The following is a 10,428-nucleotide window of genomic DNA, read 5'->3' as shown; positions in this document are numbered from 1 at the left end:
ATATTATAAATAATAAATAAAAATATATAATTAATATTTGTATAGATAAAAGAGTGTAAATTACTCTTCTAACTTAATTGATATAATTAATTTTTTTATAATTATTTTCTCTCATTTAATTATACCAAAAATTAATTCCAAATTTATTGTGAATCAAATCTTAAAAGATTCTCTTTTATTATTACACTCATAATTCTATAATTTTTTTCAAATAAATATTTTAAATTCTGATATTTTTTGTAACACCCCAACCTTCGACACGCCATGACTCATGACCAATGCCAAATGTTCAGGTGTTACTCGTCGTGAGGGCCTACTTTGCTCTAAACTCATATTCACTTTTCTGTATTTTTATCATAACAGAAATTCATTATACACTTTTCATTAAACAAACACATGATAAACCATCAATCATTAACAATACACATAGCTGCAAACTAGATATTTTATATATACTATCCCTTACCTTATTTGTTGATCAAACACACAAAGTTTGCTTCTACTACCTTTTTGCCGCTGAACCCTAATTCGCAACAAAATCAACATTTTCTATTATACCCGCAAGGCCATTCGGCCCAAATAAACACAAGCATGGGAAAATTACTTACCCTTCCTCATTTATGATGGTGGCTGTTTCGTAAACCGGACAAACTAAAAGAGTAGAACAAAGAGTTAATCAGAAATTCGAATTAGAGGAATCAGAGAAGAAGATGAACTTGCTGGTTTTTACTTTACAGAGGGACTTGAAGAATTAACTGGGTGAGTGGGATGAAACTCTTGCTTTAACTTTGGCTGTCCTTCTTCTTGCTTCCTCTGCTTTTCTGCCACTGGTCTTTCCTTTCTTCTGCGTGATGTGTGTTTTGGGAAGAAGAGAAATTGAAGCTACTTACCTTTGTTTATAAAAAAAAAGGGATGGGCTGAGCTGTTGATGATGGCTTCGTGTCTCTCCCTTCCTTCAACACAGTAGCAACGTGAATATAAGGAGGTGAAACCATAGTTGGTAGCTGAGTTTCAAGTGGTGTTGAGATAAGAGTTAACTAGGGTTGGGTTTATTTGGGTGGTAGGTAGTTTGGTTGGACCAGAAAAAAAAGAATCAATTCGGTTCAAAGGTTTGGCTTATCAAAATAATATGGTTCAATGATTCATTCATCAGCTCTCTTCAAGAACAACCAAATAGATTATTAAAATCTTCTGGGAGTACTTATTCCATAGAATAATTGAATCGAAAAAGATAATATATATATATATATATAAACCTGTGCGTGTCAGCGAACGCTGTAATGAATCAGAAATCACAGGTGTATATATATAAACCTGTGCGTGTCAGCGAACGCTGTAATGAATCAGAAATCACAGGTGTCATGGGATAGGGTGGTTACATTTTTAATCCTAAAAAGTCTTAAATTATTTCAATACATTTTATAATAAATAAAAAATCTTAAATTTGATTAGTCTCTATTTATTGAAAATCAGAAAAATCAAGGTTGCGAGAACCGGATCGGTCATCGAATCAGTCAAGTGACTGATTCAATGGTTTAATGGTTCAATCAGAGTTGAACCGTGATTGAACCGGTTTAATTAAATATAGAGTAAAATTATAAAAAATTCAATACATAATTTTAAAAAGTTAAATGCAATAATTTTTAAACTAATAAGATTCAAAATTTAACAATTTTACAAAATAAACAATACATAATTTATCATTAAAAGGTCATAAACAACTTCAAATATCAAAGTTTATAACTAAAGAAATTAAAATGCACATAAATGACAAACACAATATTTTGCAACCAAAAGAAACAATATTCAACAAGCAATACTTCAACTAAACAAAGACACTAGAAGCCATAATCATCATTAAGTGTTCCGATGTCTCCATCATAAACAGGTAATCCAAAGCCATCATCTTCAGAAATATCACCAAAAGAAGTATTTGAGGATTCAATTACAACATCAGGCATATCCACTTCAACTTCCAGACAAATATCCATAGATTCAGGAACAGATTCGAAGTAGGGGTTGGAAAGTTCTGACCAATCTTGTGACTGAGGTTGAAATTCTGAAGGTCAGAGAATTCTACACAAATTTGTGGGTGACTGACAAACATAAGGAGGCACATCCCGAGTTCAAGACTTGGCGCACCATTGTCTGAGGGAACACCCTCCAGTTTGGTATTGAGAAAGTAAGGGAGATATTTCAGCTACCTCCATCCAAAGATGATCCTCACTCCTACACTAGAAGGGTCAGAGTTGACCAGAGACAGGATCAATTCCTCAAGGATATATGCCTACCCAGAGCACATTGGAGGAAGGATGCCAAGGGCCAACCATACCAGCTAGGAAGGCACGATCTGAAGCCAGTTGCTAGAGGATGACTGAAGTACATTCAGTGTTCCATCCTCCCCACTAGTAACTAGTCTGTGGTTACCGTGGAGAGAGCTGTGACGATTCACTGCAACATGCTCGGCAATGAGGTGGAGGTTCACCGTGTGATTTCTCTAGAGATATACAGCATAGAAAAAAGACCTCCACTTCTTCTAGTTTAGCCTTCCTCCACCTCATCTCCCGCTTATGTGAGGCTGCTAATATCCAGATTGATAGACTAATCATTGAGAGGGGTATAGAGTATGCTCGCAAATTTGGACAAGCACCACCTTAGGAGCCAGTTCTCCCTCCTCAGTAGAAGCAGCCTAAATTACCTCAGGAGCAAGATCTTCCTCCGCGCGAGTACTGGAATTAGTTGGCAGTATCCATTGGACAGCTGATATGGACTATCGACCAGCTGAAATAGGAGCATAAGAGCCAATCTGCCATCCTCCACAAGCTGACAGAGGAGCACCAGAGGCAAGGACGTGAGCTAGAGGAGCTGAAGCGCTGGAGTGGAGACTCAACACAGAGCATGAGCCACCATGATTGAGGTGGTTGAGCTTCATTACCTTATGCCTATCCTATCATTTTTCAGTATTTTTATCTTAATTCCTGTTATTTCTTTGTTTGAGTATTTGCATGATCGTCAAAGTCTTTTGTATCTTTCTAGTTTAGTTAATTATTTTGTTATCTTATGTTTCTTCTAAAAGATGTCTCATGTATTGCTCACTGAACTTAAAGAAAATTTTGAAAGGAAAAGAAATAGCAAAATACATGAGGCTTGAGTTATATATTATGAGTTTTTCTAGTTACTTTGATATGGGGACATGTTCTTTAATTCCTGAATGTATGAATAAACAGTGCATATTTAATCTTGAAGTTGAGAATGTTGGTTTTTAAGGTACAAGAATTTAGAGAAGTATTATGAATTATCTAATTGAATAAAACATTGATCCTTGAAACAAAACAAACAACAAAGAGAAAAAGAAATTTAAAAGAGAAAAAGGTCAAAAGCTCTGTGCATCAATGTTTAGGAGGGTCAAAATTGATCTAAAGCTCAAAATAGTGGTTCTCCCTAACCATATGCTTGTGGTGGAATGTGTCAAGTAACCCTTGAGACAAAACACTAAGAGTTGTGACCAAATGCAAGTACAAATTATGCCAAAGGCTCTGAGCACCGCTGACTGAGAGAAATTAAAAGAAAAATTAGAACTCAAGGAGTTCCTTAGTTAAGTGCTTGTGGTGTTTTTGTATCAAGTTAAGCTTGAAGACAAAACACTCAGAGTCATGGCTAAGCTCAAGGTGCAAAACACCAAGAAAAGAGAAGAAAAATTGTGATTCAAGGATCAATTAGAGCATAAAAAAGAGAATCCATAATATCATCTGAGTTCTAGTATTGAAGGTTATCAATACTTCTGAACTTCAAAGGATAGTGAGATGCCAAACCTATTCAAAGTTAGAGTGTCATTAGCCCCACTCATTACTTAGACATGAGCTTAAAGAAATACTCAAGTCCTGAGCGTTTTTTCTCTTTTTTTTTTCTTTGTCATATACTATTTTAGTTGCTTGAGGACAAGCAACAGTTTAAGTTTGGTGTTGTGATGTGTGAGCATCTTGTACCCTTTTTCCCTTTAGTTTCCAGTTGTTTTTAGTTAGAAATTATTAAGTTTTATATTATTTTAATACAAAAGTCCCCTTTGGATGCTACTTTGAGTTTTTCTGGTATTTTTGTAATTTCAGGTAAAATTCGGAGCAAGTTGGCAGAGTTTTAAGCTAAAAAGAGGAAAGTTGAAGCACCCCCTTTGGGCGCTAAACATCAAGGTGGCATTTAGCGCTAGCAAGATTCACAACCAGGGATGTTTCTACCCCCTTATGGGCTCTAAACGACCACTTGGCGTTTAGTGCCAGGCAGCCCGAGTTGAAGCCCACTCTTTTTTAGCATCTTTAGTGGATTTAGCTTCTATTAGTTATCTTTTATTTTTATTTTTGTAATTTTTATTTACATATAATATCTTTTAGTTTTAGGATTTGATATTTTATTTTATTTTCAAATAAAATTAGATTAGATATAGAAGGAAAAATATTCACCCTTTAAGAGGGATCTTCGGACCTTCAGATCTTGACTCTTCCGTACTTTTCAAAACCCTAGTATTTTTCTGTAAGTCATGAGCCACTAAACCTTCTTGGTTAAGGTTAGGAGCTCTATTTATTTCTATGGATTAAGACTATTATTATTCTGTTTTAATCAAGTGACCAAGAGATTGGCAATTAGTGAAGGTTAGAGGAAACTAAATCACTAAGAGATTAGGGTTTAGCTAATTACAGTTTGCCATAAAATGAATCTTGCATTATTAAAATAGTTGGTAAGAAATCTTAATCCGAAAAAATAAACATCTCCGATATCTTAACTATTTCTCTTATTGATTTCTATACCAAACGCACTTACTTGCTTTCTTTACTATTGATTTATTGTTTAATGCTTTCAAAACCCACAAAAATAACATTTTCCGCTTGCCTGACTAAGCCCATCAGTTGACTATTGTTGCTAAGTTCCTCAGTTCTCGTGGGATTGACCCTTACTTACCTGAGGTATTACTTGGACGACCCAGTGTACTTACCAGCTCAGTTGTGGATATTCTAAAAATCCGCACCAACAGGGTAGTAAATCAGCCCAACAACACAAAAATAGCTAAAAAGTCCAAATTACAGCAAAAAGGGGGGAGTTTGACCACAGAAACAAAGACAACTAGTTCATCTTCATATCCACAATTTTTCCATCCTAGATCATCTTGAAAGCTCCAATAGCAGTGGTGTAGAAATCGAGAGCAAAGAGTAGAACTTGGGCCTTCATCACCTCCTTGGTAGCAGAAATGGCATCCCAAGTATCCTTTATAATTTTCTTGTTCTTTTTCTGCATGTTGATTGCCTCAAGACAAGCAGAATCTGCCAATTTCACGGCCTCATCCATCTCCTTCTCAAGCTCTTTCACCCGATCCTCTATTGTAGCGGCCCGACCTTGAGCACCATTGATTTGCTTTAAGAGGCTAGTATCTCGGTCAGTCAGTCGTTGGATTTCCTCGCCTGCCTCCTTCAGTTGCTTTTCGGCATCTGCCAGCTTGGTTCCCATTGTCTCTCCCTCATCCTTCAACTTGGAAATCTCATGCTAAGCCATCCTATACTTTCCATCCAAAATCTGGCATTGGGCCAAGACTGGCTCTACTTTTCTTACAATAACAGCTGCCCATAGAAGGCTCCGATAAGTCCATTTGGCCTGGGTCGCCAGGTCTTCATTGCGAAAGAAGTTTTCAGTATGCGGCAGTAGTTGAGAGTCAATAAAGGCGTCTGCATCAAAATGTTTCTCCATGACGGAGAGGTGTTACCTCGGGCTGGACCCATCTTTCTTTTTCTTCAGGTTGGGGATTTCTAATATATCATCGTCCCCCATCTGAGCTCCTAATGAGAGCCCAACCGTAGCCCCTTTATCTTGCTCAGCCTCCCCAATAGCGCTATGACCAGGTTAGGGTTCGGGTTAGGGCTTAGGTTGGACTGCCAACTCCTCGTTCTGGGGAACCTCCACTCTGGCCTCGGGAGAACCAAGGGCATCATCATCCCCGTCAGGGAAGAAATGGGTCATCAAGCGGCTGAGAGTAGTGTTCACACTTGCCATCACAACTACAAAAAAAAAAACCAAAAAGTTACCAAGTTATTAAACATGAGTAAAAAGGTCAGGAAAATAGAAAGAATAATAGAAGGACCAAGTATCCTACACTCACCCACACAATCTCGATGGGGATTAAGAAGATTAGAGCCGAACACGGCCAGTAAAATGTCAACTATCTATTGGTTCTGCCGACCTATACCCTCATAGGTCACCTTAATCAAATAGGTGGAGCCAGCGCCGAAGCCCCAGTAGGTCGGAATACGCCTCTCCCCTTCAAGGGTAAGCCAAAAGGGATGGCGACCTCGAGCTGTTCTTACTTTGAAAAAAGTTTCTTTGAAACCGTGAAAGGAATCCTCAAAGAGGCCGAAGATCCTTCGGTTTGTACAACTTAAAAAGAAAGATACCCTTTTTGTGCTTACCCTCTCGGGAGGGATTTGGGAGGACGAAAACGAAGAGGAAGAGGAAGATTTCTATGGTATCCAGGAGTTCTAGGTACTCATAAATCATTTCGAAGAACTGGATAGTAGCCCAGCTGTTTGGGTGAAGCTGAGAGGGAGCAATGTCACACCGATTTAAAAGAGTCAACACAAATGGGAAAAAGGGAAGGCGAACGCCCATAACAGTAAATATGGGCTTGTACACCCACATCCAATCAGGGACACAGGGGGCATTCAGGTTAAGTTGACAAATGCGTTTCCCGGGCCCCAGAACCAAAAGTTCAAAGTTCGCCTTCTTGCGACCGCCTCCGCATATCGCTCCTGAGTCACGAGCTCCTGCAGGTCTTCCGCGATCACTTGCGACGAAGTACTCATCATGTTGGATGTACACCACATGTAACGGTTCATGGGCCTAGGCGGAGGGGGAGCCATCCCGTGAGGTCGCATCGCCATACTTACAGTGGGAGCACTACTTAAGTTAATCGCAATGCTGAAGGTATATCCTAGTCCAGAACTAAGTTATCTTATACTAAACCACCCTAACCTAAATTACTCAAAGGATACCTATGGCACCCCCTAAAAAGCTACCTAGCGTATTCCAGTTTGGTTTGAAAGAAGCAACAGTAAGGAGAACCATGGCAGCAATGGCTGGGAATAAACAAAAATGGTGAGTAAATGGTCACTTACCAGTGTTTGTGGCATAGAAAGATGCTGGAGGCAGAAAATGGTAGGTCCCTTACGGTGGCAGAGCCAAATTCACAGGCATGATGAAGAATGGCGATCGCGAAAGGAAAGACGAAAGACGGGGATGAGTGGTGGTGGCAGTTGTGAAAGAGGAAAGAAAAAATAGAGATGGTAATGTAAAGCGAAGGTGGTAACTGTAACCGTAGAAGAAGAAGTACAAAAGGTAAGGGACAAAATTGACCTTTTCGTGTGCTTTTAAATCACACTAAAATACATTTAATGTCCTGGTGCGATAATTGAAGGGGCACCCTCAAAACGGAAACTAGGAGCAACCACACGCATGGGGAAAGCACCAGAAGCCCAGACCACTCACCGATGATACTGTATTGAGCAGAGATTACCCTTAGAAAGATACGAGTAGGTGAATACGCCAGTCGTGAGGCTCACGCCTTGACGCATTGGGGACACTGTTCTGACCCAGCCCAACAAGGGACGGGAATCCATCAAGCGGACTCGCAACCCATCCGTACGACCAGACGCCTTCCACATGACCCAAGTATCTCCAGGAAGAACTCGACAGCTGGCGAAAGTTTCTAAAGGGCTGGGCCCTTACAGAGGAAAGGCCCACCTGAATGGATGGGGATAAGAAAGGACCTATCCCTCTCCCCAGGTATTTTATCATTACCCTAAAACCCTGGCCGCCTCATTGTACAGACGCTAATATAAGCATCAAAATGTCCTTGTAGGAGGCTCCGCTGCCGACCAACCGACGACTCACTGGTACAGCCCCTCACCTCAGAGCCAACATTCAGGTCTCGATCCACCGCTCAACACTTCACACCCGACCAACTCAACAAACTATTAAACATCATTTATAACGATTTTTTTAATATGATTAAATATTATTTTTTTATATGTTCTTAAAAAATTATTTAATTATTCATTATCTCCTATTCAATTGTGAAATTCACTTATTATAGTATTTATGGTATAAATAAATTTTTTAACTAAAGTAGTTACTATATTCAAGATCATTTTAATAAAGAATATTAATACAGTATATTAATATATAGATAATATTTTTATTTCAAATAATTTCAAAAAAATTACTAATAATTTAAGTTGCATTTACTTAAAAAATTAAGTTTTAATTTAATTATCAACTAATTAATTAGTATTATGAAACTAATTATCACTATTTTTATAAGTTGGTTTATTTATTTGTTTTTAATTTTTATATTAAATCAAATTTAACTAAATAATTATTATTGTAAGTTAAATTTAACAAAATATTTTTAATATAAAATACAAAAAAAAATAATTTATATTTTATATTAAAAAAACGTAATATAACCAGGGACAAATATATATAATTCTATGAATATAGAATGTATTATTGAAATTAGATATAGAATGTTCTTTTTATAGGCATAAAATTGATTAATAGAATTGACGTTATGACCGTTTGGTCATTAAGATAGAAATGATGGTCATTAAGTCGGTAATGAAGGTGTCAGTTACAAGCAAAAGAATGAATGATAGTTAACGCCGAGTTATAACTCATAATGCATAATAAAGACTGAGTTATAAGGTGACGGATCATAGCCCCCAAGCTTTGTCCGCCGATCATATGATCCAGGCTAAACTTAGAAAATAATATTGTATAGAACATATATTGAGGTTTGAATATAACTAATAAATCAGTAAGTATTAGTTACTCAAAATATAAATGTAAAAGTATGTTGAATAAAATATATAATTTTACTTGTGTAAATAGAAAACTTTGAAAAAATAAGCAAATTTGATAAGTGAATTTGTGCTCGGATTGATTGAAAACCGAGTTTTTTTTTTCGGATTGATTGAAAGCCGAGTTTATTCTCGGATTGGTTCATTAATCGATTATGAGATGTGGAATATTATGATACGTAAAAATGAAGCAATTTGAATGTGTAAAGTATATACTTTATAAAAAGTTACGATAGATTAAAATTTGATAAGAGGTATTAAAAATCTTAAACAAGATTGTTGAGATTGGTTCAAAAATTTGAATGTAAATCAAGTTTTATGAATCTAAGGGGAGTGGGAATGATTTTACTCGTCCCCACAGACGGCGCCAATTGTTCTTGCTAAGTTTGGCCGGTGTATAGCTCGTCCGTCGATGAATGTCTTCAAGCTTCTCGTCGGGATGAGTTATACGTCGGCAAGGAGAGAACAAGGGGGTGGGTACCTGCAAAAGACACTCCGACGCTCAAGTCAGTAAGTGTTTAAGAGGTATATAATAATTCTATGAATATAGAATGTAAGACATGAAATGAAAGTTATCATGTGTTATGTTGTGTTTATAATAATTCTATGAATATAGAATGTATTATTGAAATTAGATATAAAATGTTCTTTTTATAGGCATAAAATTGATGAATAGAATTGACGTTATGACCGTTTGGTCATTAAGATAGAAATGATGGTCATTAAGTCGGTAATGAAGGTGTCAGTTACAAGCAAAAGAATGAATGATAGTTAACGCCGAGTTATAACTCATAATGCATAATAAAGACTGAGTTATAAGGTGACGGATCAATATTTATATATAATTATTAATATTTTTTTTTAATCTTTGTAAGAGCAAATGCCCCTTTTTTTTTACACTTAGGTTTGTTTTTAATATATTGTTAGATTATTCGATCAGAAAAACTATATTTAAAAATTAAATTGATGATTAAATAATAATAAAAATAATAAAATCTGATGTTTCCATATATTTCTCTAATTTAATTAAAGCAATTTGGGCATCTAAGTGACTGTATCCTCGTCATGCATGATGCATGATTCAATAATATATTAAATAATTACTGGCAGAGCCTTCTCGATCCTATGTATTAATTAAATAATGGGCATATGCTAGGAAGGCATCATGCATAATGACAATGGCATACAATGCAAGGCTAAATGTTGTGAAAGTTAGTTTGGCTGCTTCTATGTGTGACTTATTATTTTTTTATTCATGGTAACCGAAAATATCAAAGTAAGGTGTTGAGACTTGGTATTGGGACCAGGGGAGAGGCCAACAACCGAACGTTTTCTCCAATTTGTTCTTAATAGGCGATTAAACACATTAATGATGTGACTTATTCCAGAAATGGCGCTGTCATTCATGTATCACTCACCATGTATAATCTAATCTAATATTAATCATCAAGAGTATTATTATACTTCATATTCAGTGCATAAAATTATCGATGATCAGGAGGTACCTAGCTAGTAGCTGCAAAATGGACTTTAA

The sequence above is a fragment of the Arachis duranensis genome, chromosome 3, assembly GCF_000817695.3.
Source record: "Arachis duranensis cultivar V14167 chromosome 3, aradu.V14167.gnm2.J7QH, whole genome shotgun sequence".
Taxonomy (NCBI): Eukaryota; Viridiplantae; Streptophyta; class Magnoliopsida; order Fabales; family Fabaceae; genus Arachis; species Arachis duranensis.
Note: the sequence above shows the minus strand (reverse complement) of the source record.